General features: G+C 37.6%; 1 protein-coding gene across 4 annotated transcripts in view; it reads left to right on the forward strand.

The window, feature by feature from the left end:
• ZDHHC14 (zinc finger DHHC-type palmitoyltransferase 14) overlaps positions 1-16097 on the forward strand; it is a 107473-nt gene that overhangs the window by 1281 nt on the left and 90095 nt on the right. The window lies entirely within an intron of this gene.

Genomic DNA, 16097 nt, shown 5'->3' on the forward strand with positions numbered 1-16097 from the left:
TTTTTTCTCTCTTGCTCAGAATCTTCAGGAGTCTTTTTATCTATATAAAGTGAACACACAGTAACATTAAATCAAATATACTGATTTTTGCACTTACGCTGGAGTGGTTATATTAACTATGCATGACAAAGAATTAGGCACTTGATACGAACAGTACAGTTTGACTTCTATTATTTTTTTTAAAGCACCTAGTACAAAGTTTCTCACACTGCTAAAGCACTTGCTATAGTAATGTTTGAGTTCTTTTTAAACAGTTAATACTGTTTTACCTGTTTTTAACTATCGTAGCTTGTTTTGTAGCTTGTGGCAGAAAAAAATTTTTCAAATTACATATGCAGCTTTTAATATTTTCATTAATAGGAACTAATATTTATAAGTAAGCTTATAAATATTAGTGCTGCCTCCAGAAATTCTGTACGCTTTGCTAAGTGATGCAGTTGAATATCAAAGGTCATTCGTTACTTGGCATCTTCAAGAAGATAGTGACGTTAACAAATCCTAAATTGTACCAGTGAAATGTAGATCATCTTGACATACCGGTAGTAGTAAAGAAGGTAAAAATGTTCAGCAGATAACCAGTGGCTAAACATACACGTGAGCTCAGCAGATGAATTGTCCTTAGTGGGCTCCAGATTACTTTAGAGGGATTTATTAATTGTAAATCTTCCGCAGATACCATGAAGCTACTTGAATATTCTTTGAAATAATACAGTCGGTGGTATCCATGTACTGCAAGTGTGTTAACTTTCCTGGTTTTAAAGAGGTATTAAAGGTGTAACCTGATCGTATTGCATCAGGACTGGGTGCTACTCTATTCTGTTTGCCATGATTAGGCCTAGTTGTGGAAAGCTTTTCTGTGTGGGCTGACACTTGCATCTGTGTGCGGTCTCATCGCCTTCAGCAGAGCCTCTGAAGGCAAGCGCTGGGCTTCCTGCAAATATCAGAATGTAAATGTAGGATCAAAACTATAATATTTTATAACCATGATTATAAAACTTACTTATTAAGCCACCATTTACAGTTTACTTACACGTTTTAACACTTCGATCCTTCAGAGAGGAATATTCTTTGCAGCTGCATGATTCAGATCTGCTAGGGCAGGATGAGCTGATAGCTGTTCATCACCTTCTGATTTCATTACTGCTGTGAGTTATGTGCTGTACCAGAGTCGAACACCACAGCTTCTGTCGTGTCTTTGAGCTTATGTGCAGTATAACTGTATGCCATGTACAACGTTTTTAGTCAAGCTACAGCATTTTGATATATGATCGGTGCTCATTCTAACTGGCAGTCTTGAAGCAGGGAAAAATCTCAGGTTTTATATAACTATATTAGCTCTGTGTGTGTGTATTGGTCTTGAGTCATTCTTGTATCACTTGCACTCTCCTTTTAAGGAAAGTCAAAATAGAGGGTGGCAATGATATTTCATTTTGATAATAATAAGGTAGATTTTGGTCTTTAAAAAGCACTTACACTGGAAAATTATTACTCATCCTCTGAAGGCTAATTAAAAAACAAACCTTAAGGGTATGAGAATGGTGTTCAGCATGTTTGTGATGTTTGGACTGCAGTAGGTTTTTAATCTTACAAAAAAAAGAGGGGAGTCTGATTAAAAAACATTACTTTGCAGCAGTTTCTAATTGCGCCTCTTCATAGTAGTCTCAAGTTACTATTTATTGATCAGTTGATAACATCTTAAGTTGTCGAGAGTGTCACTTCCATTATCTGTCTGACGCTTTGCATTAACCAGCTGTTTACAGAATAAGACAGAAATGTGTTTCGGTCCTTTGTGTACACATGGGGCAAAGTGATTTTAAAATGGGCATGTGCTTTGTGTGTCCAGACTGTAAAGTCAAACTGTCATTGAAGAGGAACATACCTTGTATGTTCTTGGAATTGTTTGGTCTTTTTGCTACAATTGAAATAAATGATTTTGTTCCCTTTGGTTTTGGAAACTGGAAAACTCATGTCCCATGTCATTCCGCAGTTGCAGGCAGTGAAGAGGGGGATTAGGAAAGAGATGACCAGGAAAGCATCATTCCAACATGAACACTTGTCCTTTATCCTTTTGTCTTTGTTCCTCCAACATGATTTCCCCCCCTTCCTTTTATTTTGCTCTTGATGCCCATTCACCCAGAACTGTATCTCACATGCTTTGGAATCTTCTCCAAGGGAGAAATACGTTTCTCTGAATCAACAAATCCTAGCTCTCCAAACGCAAACATATGTCATACATCTTGACCTGTATAGCTTTTGCCACTGAACCATGCCTTTGTAATCTTTGTTTCTTCATATTTATGCTTCTGTGCTTTTTCCTGCCTATGTTTTACCCCTCCTACTTTTGGCTGGTTTTATTCGTTTCTCTCTGTTGATTTTCATCTCTCATATACTCCAAGTACATCACCACTTCTTCCTTTTATCATTTCACTGTTTTTTCCCGTTTTCAAAGAAGCAAGAATTTGCTTAAAAGAAAAACAACAAACCATGAGCTTTCAAGCAGGTGAAATATTTATAATTCCTGTCTCCTTCCCCTTCCAAAGAAAGAGAATGGAAATAACAAGCAATTTTATTTCTGTAACTTGTCTATTAAATGTCGCATGAATTATTGTGAGCACTTTTGGGTCCCAAGAGTGATGCAGTGCTTGAGGTAATCTTAGAAATTATGACTGTTTTCAAACACTCAAGATAAGACACCACAAATTATTTAATTTGTGTTTAAAGTTTGAGTATGTTATTTTATCTTGGAAATATATTTTCTGACTCTAACTGCATGATATTTAGCAGTTTTTCTTTTTTCTTGCAAATTTGGCTTTGTGTTGCACTTCCTTTTTTTTTTCCTTTGCCTGCCCCATTACACAGACATATGTATTTTTAAAAACTGTTCATTGCTCATGTAAAAGTAGCTGCATGAAAAGCTTGGTAAACAAATTCCTTTCCCTAGAGCAAAGATAGCATCCATAACTGAAGGGCAGATCTCACTACTGTACTTAGCCAGTTCAACCACTGTATTTACATATATGTGAAGTCCTTTACTGGTGCAATAGAGGCAAAACTAAGGCACTTCATACCTACTGCTTTTATTCATCTAGGTAAACATACTCAAAAGAGAAAAGACCCCATTATGTCTATGGTCGTTTGGGGGTACTGTTTTTGGAGGTTACAGGAAAGCAAAATGGAGACGGACATATTTAAAACAGTAGGATATGTAAAAGGAACATCTTGTTGTTGAATGGCAGGTCTTGTATGGGTGTACAAGTTCCATGAGTTCCAGGGTGATGGTAGATGAGCTCGGCTGCTGTGCTGCTGTGCGTTAACACGGCCCCTGTGTGCCAGCCCCCCACTACACAGGTAGCAGGAGGGAACATGTCTGCACCTGAGCTGCTCTGGTTCAGGCAAGCAAATTAAACTTCCCCTAAAAGGTGGGTTTAAGTGAAGATGCCGACTGAACTGAATTGACTCAGGCACGATTCATGTTTTCTTCTGTCAAATCAGTTGCAGGGTGAGTGGCTCTGGAAGAAGGTTGGAGCAGATGGTAGGATGCCGGAAGGGCTGAAGCAGTGCAGCTTTTTTCTCTGTAAACGTGAGTCAGAGCCCTATCACTTCTGATACCGTTTGACACTTGCACTGATTCAACAAACTGGAGGGGGTTTTGTTTATTTTGTTTTGTTTTGTTTTTTTTTTTGAGCTAGTTCATACTTGATTTTTGTGAGCATTTGTACAATTGCACTGTCTTTCAGAAGATGGATGCTGGAAGATTATTTAAACTGAGACTGTTTACGTGCATATGTGTGTACAAATCATTGCTTTCTATCTGCTCTTGCCGTTGCTGGCAACCTGCTCTCTGCCTCCCACTTTGAAAACCAGTGTGACTGGAGGACATTCATGAGTCACGCTTTCTGATGAGGTGTGGATTGTTCAATATTGAACTCCTATAGCGCGCATGCTATGGCAAAGTGGTGTAACTTGCTGCTCACTCTGACAAACCTCAGTGTGTAAACACTGATGTCAATAAGCTGAGAATTTTCACTGTGGTGTCAACAATCATCTTCATACTATGGGAAATGTTTTCTGCTCTTGCAAGAGATAGATTCTTAGTGTGAGGTTATATTCCAAGTAGGTGGAATGTTCTTCGTTTAATAACCTCCTTTATCTTTCTTCCTCTGCTCTTCAAATGAGTAGGTTACTCCCATCTTTTGATGACCATGTCCTTAAGCTACAAGTTCCTTAGAAAGAATTGCTACCAATCTGACTTCAGCTGTTAAAGACTGCTATAAACTTATAGGGCATTTCCTGCTGTGAAGATCTCAGAATGGATTTTAAAGCAAAAATCATGGCATATCACCTGAAATGATTGTTCATTAGAGAACTGCATCGTTTTCTATGTTGAAGGCAGTAGCTGCCTGTTGGTGCACAGTGGTGTAGGCATATGCAGTGATGAGTAGGTTCCCCCCCCCCCCCCCCCCCAGTTTTCTTTGTTTAAAGAAAATCTGTCATTAAAATTAAACCAAATTTCTCTTTCTCATTTTGCCATGTTATGCATCTCTGATAATTTAGTGAAAAAGACATGGAATACAGTAAGTCTAATCTTTAGGGTTTACTTTTTGTATTGAGTTTATATATATATATATCACATGATATAGCAAATTCCGAAGGGATAGTGTGCATTCCAACCAGATGTTTATTCTTTGCATTTAAATTACCCTGAAAACGTTAACTGCCAGAATCAAATATATTTCAGATATAAATCATATCTAATACTTTTTTTCCTTGACAAGGGACTTTCGTTTCTTTGGTCACAAAGTTTACTTAATTTATCTCTTCTAAATTTCCCACTGATCTGTGCAAGTATGTCTGCTGAAGTTTCTCCCTGCCCAAAAAGGGGAATAGTTTGGTACTACTCTATCTTAAAGTAGCACTTCACTGAGCAGGTACATCCGTTTAAGCCTTTAAACCTGAATTGTATGATTTATATGATATAAATTGAAATCCTTTTACCCAGAAATGTAATAATAGCATTTGATATCAGGTCGTGCACCTCTACTTTTCAAGGCTAGGTCTATTTATGTGGAAATGAATAATGATTAAATACTTAATTTTTCAGAATAAATTTCTGTGAGGATAACCTCTGTTGTTTTTGGAAGTTGTACCTTTTTTAGTTCTCCTGAAACTGCAGACACTTTTTATGGTTTTGTAACACTAACTCCTTTTCCAAAAGAATTGTTAAACAGCTTCTCCCCCCAACTCCACCCCAAGGATGGGGGTTTTGGTGTTGGATTTTTTCTATGTTGTTGTTGTTGGGTTTTTTTGTATTTGGCTTAGTTGATGGCCTTTATCTACTGTTTCACGGAGAATACAAGTTTTGAACGTAATTTTTGGTCTTTTAATTTACTCTGTTCTTGCCTATAGTTCTACTTATATTTCCACCTTTACTTTTTGGAGTTGGAGGGCAATGAAAATAGAGAGTATAACAATGTAAGAAGTGATGTTGGTTTCTCAGATACCATGTCCTTTCAGGACCTTGAGGAAATCATTGTGTAGCTTTGGGCCATTGATACTCGTACATCTTCACAGTGAAATGTGGATGTTTGTGGTGGTCTTCGCATGATGTGACCCCGACCCCTTGGAGAAAGAGGGGAAATTCCATCACAACCTGCTGGGGGGGTGGTTTTCTGCACTCATCATAGCTCAGTACGATAGTTGTAGATAAGTGTAAGTTCTCACCTGGGATATTTGATATCCCTTCTAGAGTGCATGAAAAAAGGTAATTTCAATAGTTTGGTTATTCTTACTTACATAAATGTCTTCAAATATTTACAAGTGCTGATGGATAATATTTCTGTACATCTTCAGCCTCCAGAGTATGAGGTTAGACTTGTAATTCTGTGACAGATGTTTGATAAAATGTATCTTAATTTATCACTCAAAAGTTTCTATTGTTTATATAATAGTGTCCTGTTTTGTTTTGCTTTTCCCTGAGTAGGTACGCTTGCCCCTTTATCTGAATGGACGTGTGCCAAAGCTATAAAATGGATCTTCTGGAGACTAGTGTGGGGACAGTCATGTTAAATAGATTTACACTACTGAAAAACTAATTTCCATTAGTTCTTCTTGGAAGACTGGAATCTTATGTTATCTTATGTTATGTGACCATCTCTGGGATTTCTCTCACATCAAGCAGAAATTTTCATACCTTGCTTGAAGGAAAGATATATATAGATATATATATATATTTATTTATATATTTTTTTTTAATTCAGGTGTTTTCTCAGGTCAGTTTCTAAGGAATCATGTTGCATATTTAGGTTAATGTAAGGCATTCTTTTTACTCATGTTTAAATTTGGACTAATGATGCAAAAAATATCTTTGTTGCTACATGATTTATTTTCTGTCATAGCTGTGTTGCACTATTATTTTGTAAATGGCATTTCATACAAAACAAAGTATGTCAGTAGATCTGGATGACTCAGAAATTATCTTTCTTTTGAATGAAAAGAGAACATACTAGTCTGTGCAGAACTTGAACCAAACTGTTGTGTTCATTTTCTTCCTTTTTTTTCTGGGAAAAAATATTTTATTAAAAATATCTGGGCTTATGTGTAGATTCAGTAGATACTGAAATGTTGAAATTTGAACTAGACAGTAAATATAAATACTCTTTCAACAAATAAGTTATATCTTTTAAGTAGTTAACTACAAAACAAATTTTTTAATGGAAATGGCCTCTCCATTCTAGTGTACCATTAAACTGTTAGTTGTAACATTCAAGCATGAACTAATTAATGAGAAAGTGAAAATGACTGTAGAAGAGGAGAAAGCTGAGAATATTTTTAATTTTAAGTTGCGTGATTTTTCAAAATAGCCCAGTCAAAAAAACCCACTGGCTTAAAATACTGGAACTTTTTGAAAAATTGCTTAAAATGTAATAACAACTTTATCTAGGAAATTTTTGTTATCCTGATTGATGGGCCTTTTAAGTGAGGCTGTAGTAGCTGATGATCACTTAAGTTCCAGGCTGCCAGTAAAGATTTGTACATGTCAATGCCACTCTTCTTTTATTTCACAAAGCTGATGGAAAAGGGAAAAAATTCCTCAAAGTCAGCTGGGACTACCAGAATTTATTAAACTTCGTATAGTTACAGCCCATTTTTTTCTGAACTTAATATGAAAACTGTGAGGTGGTTAAAATTTTTACAAACTAAAGAAACAAACTAAAATCAAGAAATAAAGATGAAGCCTATGTGTAATAGCCAAAAATAAAATTCTGTTCATATTTCTCACATTGGAGAAGTATTAAATGTTACTAACATAAAACATACCTAAGGAAGGAGGCTGAAGCATTTTGGAGGTTTTGTGTAACACACAGCCTGTCCCTTACCCTGTTGTAGGGTTCGTATCTGAACTCCTGTCCATACTGCTGTTACGAGGGGAAGGGGGCTTTGTATTTGTGAAGCCCAACAGCGGGCTTTCTGCAGCGTGCGTTAGCGGAGATCTTTCCCAATTGCATTCCAGAACTTTAACTGCTAAGCTGACAGTGTGCTGTAGTACTCTATGATTATTCAGCTTCTGTATCCCCGATCATTTCCTTTTCATCAGTGTCTGTAGGGTTTATTCACATCATTGTGGGATGGTGGCTAATGAGGTCTTACATAATGAGCTTGGCTAATGAGATCACAGCTGGTTTTGTTTTACGTTTTTCCACTCCTGTTGTCCCCTTAAGTTGCTTACTGCATTAAATACTGGCAGTGTGCATTTATTGTGGTGAATATATAGTCAGTTCAGCTTCTTTAACATTTACTTTTTTAAAAAAATATTTTATAAAACAGAGATTAAATAGATTACTGAGAACTAAATTGAAAACTGGGAGCCTGAACTCAGAGGTTAAGGTATACATAAAATCTGCAGTTTCTGAATTTCATGTTACAGTTTAAATGCAGGATAACACTGTTACATTGTCTGCGTTGAACAAATCTATGACATAAATCTGTGGGTTTTAGTATATGTTACATATGAGCAACAAATACTAGTTCTTCACAGCAAGGAACAGATACACTAGAATTTTTTGCTATTTTATCATAAACACTCAGTATATGAATGTGGATTAAACAACATTGGCACGCATCGGAAGCTTCCCTCCCTTCCCAGGAAAAGGAGTAGTAACACAAAACTGCTGTTTCTGATAGTGATAAATTTTGTGTACCTTCTTTGTTGAGCTGTCTGGATATCAGGAAATTGCAATCATGGTCTCGTGTGTTCAGTACCCTTGTTAGATATCCCACTGGTTATGAATGCCATGTTTCAGGCTAGAGAAGCAAGTGTCAAACCAGCCTATACTTAAATTTTGCTGGCCTGCTTGTTTGCTCATGGTATGGGTTTTCATGGCACAACTATCTATGCATGTTCCTTAGTAAATACTGTTTTATTGGCAAAAGGGGCTTTTTAAGTGTTGAATTAGAATGTGGAAGAGTTGTTATTTTTCCTAATTTGGAACTATGTAAAGCGTTTAAAAGTTAAAAAGAGTAAAAGCTAGGATAGCAGTGACTTCTCTCTCATCAGTATTTCAACTCTGTAATAAACTTGCTCCTTGTGAATATGGTTTCTTTAGAGCTGAAGCTCATAGTGCTTCTGTACAGTGAAAAATTACAACTTTTAAGATGCTTTCATTGTTCAACATGATTTGAATTCTTTCCAGGACTGAACGGGCATCAGGTGTGGAAACAGCCGAGTAAACTGTCATTAGTCTGAGCAGACTGGTACATGAAATGTACTGCATGGTGCGAAGTGAAAGATTGGAGTGCACTGTGTAAAGAGTATAGTCACTTCTTATTTGCCTCAGTGAATTAGCCTGGAGAAGAGAAGGCTCAGGGGGAGTCTTACTGAAGTATCTGACTGGGGAGAGGAAGTAAACAAAAAGAAAGAGTGCTGGACTCTTCTCAGTGGTGGCCAGTGGCAGGACAAGATGCAATGGACACAAAATACCATTTAAACGGAAGAAAAAAGTTTTTTTGGGTTGTGTTTTGTTTTGTTTTGTTTTGTTTTTTCCTGTTTGGTTTTTTGTTTTTTTTTTTTTTTCTGTGAGGATGGCCAGACAGTAGCATAGGTTGCCCAGAGAGGCAATGGACATACTGACAGCCAACCAGGTGTAGACCTGGGCATTCTTCTGTAGCTGATCCTGCTTTGAGCTGGGGTGTTGAACTCCCATCTCCGGAGGTCTCATCTCACCTCAGCCATTCTGTATTATCTGTGAAAGTCTGAGAACTTCTTCCCATAAGACATCAAAAGGTATATCTAGTGAGATAATTTCAATCTTTTTTTAATGACCCATTTATTACATGCATATTTCACGAGAACTTCAATTTTATCTAGTCTTAGGATCTGTACCTAAAGTCTCAGTCCAACAAAACTTAAAAATTTGCAAGTGAAATAGCCACAGCTGTTCTTTGCCTCCTCTGCTCTTTTCTCACCTTTGAATATGGCTTTCTCAGTTTGAAGTGCATTTTCCAGATCTTACTGGAGGTTCTTTTCCTGTGTTCTTTCACTTATCACTTCTTTCACCAAGCTTTGCTCTCTACTATCCATCTGCCTTTTGCTGAATTGTAGTTAGCATTTTCTTACCATGTAAACAACAGCGTTAAGTTTAAATAAAATCAGTTTAATCCAGAAGAATGTCTCTGTATACAGTTGTTCCAGCAGTGTGATTTGTTTATCAGTTTGTCCATGTCTCACTTAAATTCTGTGAACTTTTCTTTCCTTCTAGCTAATCTTCCTAGCCACTTTCTCACTTTTAATCAACTAAGAGTGCCATTGCTGTAGAAGGGATGGGGAAGCAGTAAAGGTGAGGTTGAAAAACTTAGTTTTCCCCTTTCTGTAGTCATGAGAGATGAGAGTACAATTTAGTTCCCATGATCTGCATTGTGTTTGCCAGTATCATTGTGCAGATTAATAATATCATGGGGTCTGCCTCCCAGTGCTTGAGCCAGGTGAAAAAGGTGTTCTGATTATGTAGGTTCAGTTTCTTCCTTGAGCCTGCCTCTTGACAATACTAACTTCAGACCAACTCTTGTGATTTAATTGGTAGCTCATTCCAGCTTCTGGACTCCTAGATATAAAGGATTAAATGGTTTGTCTGAAAAGCTACTAAAGCTGAGTTTGTTATCTTTGGGGAAAGGAAAACACCCTAGATTATGCCAGATTAATCCAAACTCCCTTTGAACATTGATTTGCTTAATAAAATAAAAAACCCAACACCTAAAACTGTAAATAATTCCAGTAAGACAGGTGTCCAGTTCTGGATTACACATTGGAAATAAAATTCTAAGAGGAGAAAGCTTAAATGAAACAGTGTATTTTATTTGAGCTAAGTATATATGAATCTGTGTGCTATAGTTGCTATTACGGCTAGATTTCTCTGAGGCTACTGGAAGAGAAAGAGGTATTTCCCCATACCACATATGCAGAGCACTGTTTTTCAGAATGAACTTCATGCCTGTAGACCTGCCTGCTTTTTCTGAGGGGATGGGGGTTGGATTTTTACTGCTTATGAATTCAAACAAAAGCTTTAGAGTATTTCATAGGAGCATCCCAGTCTCCTTTCTGTTCAGTAGGCTCAGTTGCAGTGAAATTCATCTGATGGTCATAGGTTGCAGGAAAAGATGGATGCACGTCTTCTCTTCTCCTAGAGATGTTACATCAGATTGTTTCTTCTTTTGTCTGGCTCTGCTGTTTTCCCCAGCCAGTGGTGAACCACTTCAGGGAGTTCCCTTCCTGCAGAAAGCTTGTTCTTCCCTACTGCCCACACAAAGAAAAACTTTCTGCTGCTTTAGATCTCTGAGATGAATCCCTGAAAACTCAGGAAAATGTTATTACTAGTGAAAGGGAGGAAGTGAGAGGGAGGAGACTGTCAGATCATCCTTTGCTGTGATTTGAAATTGTATTCCAACTTGAGGAAACTTGTTACGTAGTCTTGGTTCAGTTTGCATCTCTGAGGGTGCAAACAGAACATCTTTAAGCTTACTGGAGTTACTATTTAGTTGCTTAAGGAGAATCTACAGAGTTCTGACTTCTTAACCATATTTTATTTCTGAAGTAACTGATTTGTAGTTTATAGAATTTGAACTGCAGCATCTTTTAAATAACACATAAGTGCTTCTTAGTTGTTCATGTCTTATGGTTTTTCTGTAATTTTTTTTAAAAGATGCAATACCCAATTCTGTAACACAACATGGGCAGTAACTGAAGCAATTCTTCCCGCATCCTCGCCTGCGTTGTCTGTGTTCCCCGTATCCAAACTGCAGAGCCAATGTATTGCATTGCATCCAATAGCAGAGCCTATGGAAAAGCCGCATGAATGCTTCTTCACCTTAGTTTGTATAAAAACATCTAAGTTAGCTCAAAGTATGCTAAACTGAACCAGGAAAGGAGTATTCTCAATTCTGTTAATTTCTCCCATGCTTCACCTGAGATAGCAAATAACCCAGGGAAATGGTTGTTTCTTCACATTCCCATTTAGTGGCCTACTTGGGTGTTCTTTTGTTTTGTTAGTTGGTTTGATATTGTAAATGTTGAACTTTTCAGCTGAGGAGGATAAAGGAAGAATCATAAAGCAGTTAATGGAAAACTGAACAGCCTGCGTGCAAGAGGCAGTTGGAGTGAATGTCTTTGTTCGCGGTGTGATAAAAGAATTGGCCTGTAAAATGTTTTTGTTAAATAGGACACCGAAAGCTAATCAGAACAGAAGGAATTGCCTATAGAGCAGAAGATGGGGAAGAAGTTGTGGACTGAAGTCTGACAGAGATGAATCTAATTCAATATAAGACCTTGAAAGGATAATCATTCTTCTTCTACAAGACACTAAGCTCAGAAGGCTCTCTTCTCTGTACTTTGAGCTGTGGAGGTTCTGAGACTTCTCATCACTGATGTGAGTGTTCATCGTCAGAGTAAAATATATTATTCTTTTCCTCTAATGCACTGAACCTCAGACCCTTTTAGAATCAGGCTGCACCGTGCATTGTTGTTTAATGCTAGTCCCTGGAAGCTGGAATCTCATTTCCAGTACTTGAGTATATCAAAAAAAGTGTGCTGGGAGCCGAAGGACATTTCAGAAGAAAGTGTATAAAGATTGGGTGGGATACAATAATTTTGCATTTTTGCTTGGCTCATACTCAAGAGGAGTTTGGGAAACAGGCAATTGTCTATGAATGTGAATATCAAAACAGTATGATATGAGAAAAACAACTGACATATCTCAGTAAGTGAAACTTGTGGGCTGATGTCCAGCTCGATTGAAAGGTAAACATGCCCTTCCCAATGCACATACCTCTCTATTATTGCATCCAAGAAACTTTAACCAACCGTTAAAGTTGCTAAATGATAGTCTGGAGGTGCAGTATTACACAATGGTTGAGTGTTCTTGGCAAAAGTAAGTTTATTTTCTGTTCTGAAACTTTTTCTGGTTGGCACTAGCCCTTTCTGTTGCAACAAAGAAATGGCACTTGTGAAAGGAGAACATAGGTTTGTTCCTTCTTAGTTCAATACAAAAGAAACGACATTTGTTGCAAAGGCAATTCATTATTATTGAAATAACACTATCACTGTAATAAGCTTTTAATTTGAGCTTTATTACAGGTATTCTTTCTGACTGCAAAATAAAGGTCAAAGATTTAGGGAGCATAAAACTTGTCACTGAAGTTGATCCTTACAGAGTTGCATAGTTATGTTATTCATTCCTAGGCCAGCTATGCTTGCATTCAGATTCTGAATGATGAAAAGACTGAGAATTTCAGAAGATTACGCAATGCGTGCAGGAGAGTTGAGGAGGGTGGAATAAGGGGTGGGGAGGAACTGAAGTATTTGCTCTAGTACTTGCTTCTGGAAATGAATTTTAGTTACTCAAGGGACAGTTGTTTTGTTTCCATATTTAGTTCGTACCTGTAGGTAAACTAGTAATAACTGTTGATATACATGCTGGATTTTTCAGTTATTATTGTATCCAGTACTGTAGATAGAGTTGGACTGCACTCTAAAGTTGCTTATGCATGTTGTGTCCTACCAACATCTCTCTCACCTCAGTGGATGAAAGTGAAAAATAAACATATGAAAAGTAGTTGTGGATAGATAGGAGATGTTGAAGGGGCTCACAGAGCTAGACAGGTAGTCCTAGTTTATCAGTGCAGAATTAGGAACTCTGGGAATGACAGCATGGTGCATAGATCTCGCTAGTTGACTTCTTTTGGAGTTTGGTTATTTATATGTTTCTTTTAAGAGCAAGTCAGAAGAGTGTGCTGTTAAGGATAGTAATACCAACAGTGCTTTAAGATTCAAAATCTTTTTGTGTTTTTTTCAGTCCAGAAATATGTTTCCCTTTTCTTACTGTTCCTGATTTCTCTTGTGCTAACTTTCATGACAGGGAAGTTCTGTGGCTCTGGCCAAAGTTGTTCTTTTTTTACTTCTAGTGCCGTGATGGTGAGGGAAGGACCTAGAAGACAGGCTTGCAGGTTACACAGAAGAGACAGTGGAGTATTCTGAATCTTTGTTAATACATAGGCAAGAGTCTGCAAGTCTGACAGTCTCTCAAAGATGTATGTATATTGTGTTGTCTTCATAATAGTTTTATCATCTGCCCAAGCCTGAGTCTTTTTGTGTGTGCTAAGAACTTGATTTTTAGCAAGTGAAATCTCTGAAACTTGTGCTCATGCTGTGCATGCCTCTGTCACGGCATGGCAGAACTCCTTCACTGAAATTACAGTTCTGAGCAATGCCAACCTACTCATGAGTTTGGTAGCACAACTGTTTTGGGGAGTTAAGCTCTGCTCTGTGGGGCTGCTTTCACCTGTGGCTACAGGCAGCATAAATGAAGAAACAGTGAAACTGCTTCATTCACTTGTTTCTCCAATCTCCAGTTCTGTGTATTATTATTATTACACAAAAGTCATCTTCATTTAAACCGCAGTTCATCTCCAGAAGAGTTCCACCCACAGCTTTCAGTGAAGCAGGGCTCCTCAGGGGGCTGGGGGTCTTGCAATCAAAAGCTCTGTTATAAGGCATGTGACAGGGCAAGGAGAGCCTGGCAGAAGGGTGTCAAATTTAACTTCTACAGGCATGCTGGCATTTTATTTCATTTTGGCAGTCCCAAATGTAGCAATCTTGCAGTTTGTTTTAGTGTAGTTTTTCTGTGTGTAATTATTAGACCAATAAGTTTCTATCCAGGCACTGGTTATGTTCTTTTCCACATCCTTCCTCCCAGATCAATGTGTTTCTTTCTCTTCTCTTTCTAAATACTTTGTATGTGCTTGCTCTTTACCATTGTGTTCTGTGGGCTGACACTTCTTCCTCCAGCACTTTTCAGAGAGCCATAAGAGGCAACACTGCCTCTTTCTTCTGCCCAAGACAGCTTTTGAACTTGTTGTAGGGATGTGAGAGGTGAAGGCAAGGGCCTTCGTTCTGTAGTGGTATTGTAGTCTTGCCCTGTTTTCTTCTAATTTCTGCAAATCTTGCAGCTAAGTCTCTTAATGTTGCTTTTGTTTTTCTATGCTCCTCTAATTGAGGAGGGAAGTGCTGTAGGTAGCAAAAGTACTAGGAAGGAAGAGGTGCTGTGCTGTGCATTTTCACAGGAGGCGTTTGGCTGTTCAGGTGGCACTTGTTTGCCACTGTTACTTTTACAGTTCTGGTGGACTGGGTGACAGGAAGAAACTGGGGAGGTTTCAGCAATGCTCTTTGCAGGCAACGAAGTACAACTGGGAATGAGTAGAATTGGACATCCCAGGCCATGATGGAACTATTTCTGCACAGAGGGGCTATGGCTCTGTTATATAAAACAAGATGGCTTGATACATAGTCTGTCTTTAAAATGGTACGTAATACGTTGTGCAAAATACTTGATTAAATGGGTCTAAATGTTGTTTGTATAGGAATTGCTATATGAAAAAAACACTTTATAACCCTAAATACTCATTTTCCTTTTCAGTTAAATTTCTAAGCAAGTTGCACAAGGGGAGCTATTTGATTTAAGTACATGTTAATAGTCAAACCTGTGGAATAGCAAAGCGACCAGTGAAACTGCCTGGGTCTTGGTGAAATGGAAATTCATAGCAAATTTAAGTTGGCAGAGTCCATGGTGTGACAGTATTTAATGCAGACAGTTTTCATTTTGTGACCATTTTATACATGGACTTTCTTTAATTTTGGAAAATAATTATCTTTTAATGCTTAAGGCACTACTCTTTACAAGGTAATGTACTGAAGATAGTTTGGTAATTAGACATACCAGTCCTACATTGACTGTTCTTGATTTTTGCATTGTAGTGCTTCAAAACCTACTCTTTTTACTTTTATATTTTTTTGTAGTTACTTCCAATTTAATTTTTGCATTCTAATTTTGACAATTAGCTTTCATTTTTGCTTTGTATATGTTAGCATTAAATATGAAATATTTTTTGCTTTGAAGGTGCAGGAAACTTACTGCTGCTTCAGCTTTGAGATTACATTATAGTTCTAAATTTATTTTCAGTTTGTAAGATGACCCTACCTTCTGATATCTGTGTTGACTGAAGTGGACTAAAGTTCATTTGCTGGTAGGGGAAACTGAGGAGATCAGCTTGGCTCTCTAGTGACAGCATTGGTCTAGTATGCATGAAAAAAGTATGAATAACTCAAAAGTAGTGTTTAGCTGTATGTGTTAGAATGGTATGTTATAAAAGGGCCAGGTATTGATCAGACTACAGGGAACTTGGATGTCCATGAATATATGACAGACATGCTGGGTGATAAGTTTTGCTTCAGTACAGATTTCCTCAGCTGTGCTGATCAGCAGACATGAAAACTAGTTAATACTAAATAGCTGGCGGGATGGAGAAGCAAAGCTACAGCTTTGCAAACAGCTTTGCTGTTTGTTATTATTTTTTATTACATTATTACACTGTGGCTTGGGGTGTTTTTTTTGCAGTTAGATTGGCACTGGCTGCTTTCTCAGCTAGTTATCAAGGCTCCCTGCCATCTCAAGTTTATTTTTCTTGCACAAAGCCTGGGAAAAAAGATGAACCTTGTCCTGAAGGTCACTATGTTCAGCCATCTTTCTGAGCAATGGGAGTGAATGCATTTCAAA

The sequence above is a fragment of the Tyto alba genome, unplaced genomic scaffold (assembly GCF_018691265.1).
Source record: "Tyto alba isolate M040663 unplaced genomic scaffold, T.alba_DEE_v4.0 Super-Scaffold_22, whole genome shotgun sequence".
Classification (NCBI taxonomy): domain Eukaryota; kingdom Metazoa; phylum Chordata; class Aves; order Strigiformes; family Tytonidae; genus Tyto; species Tyto alba.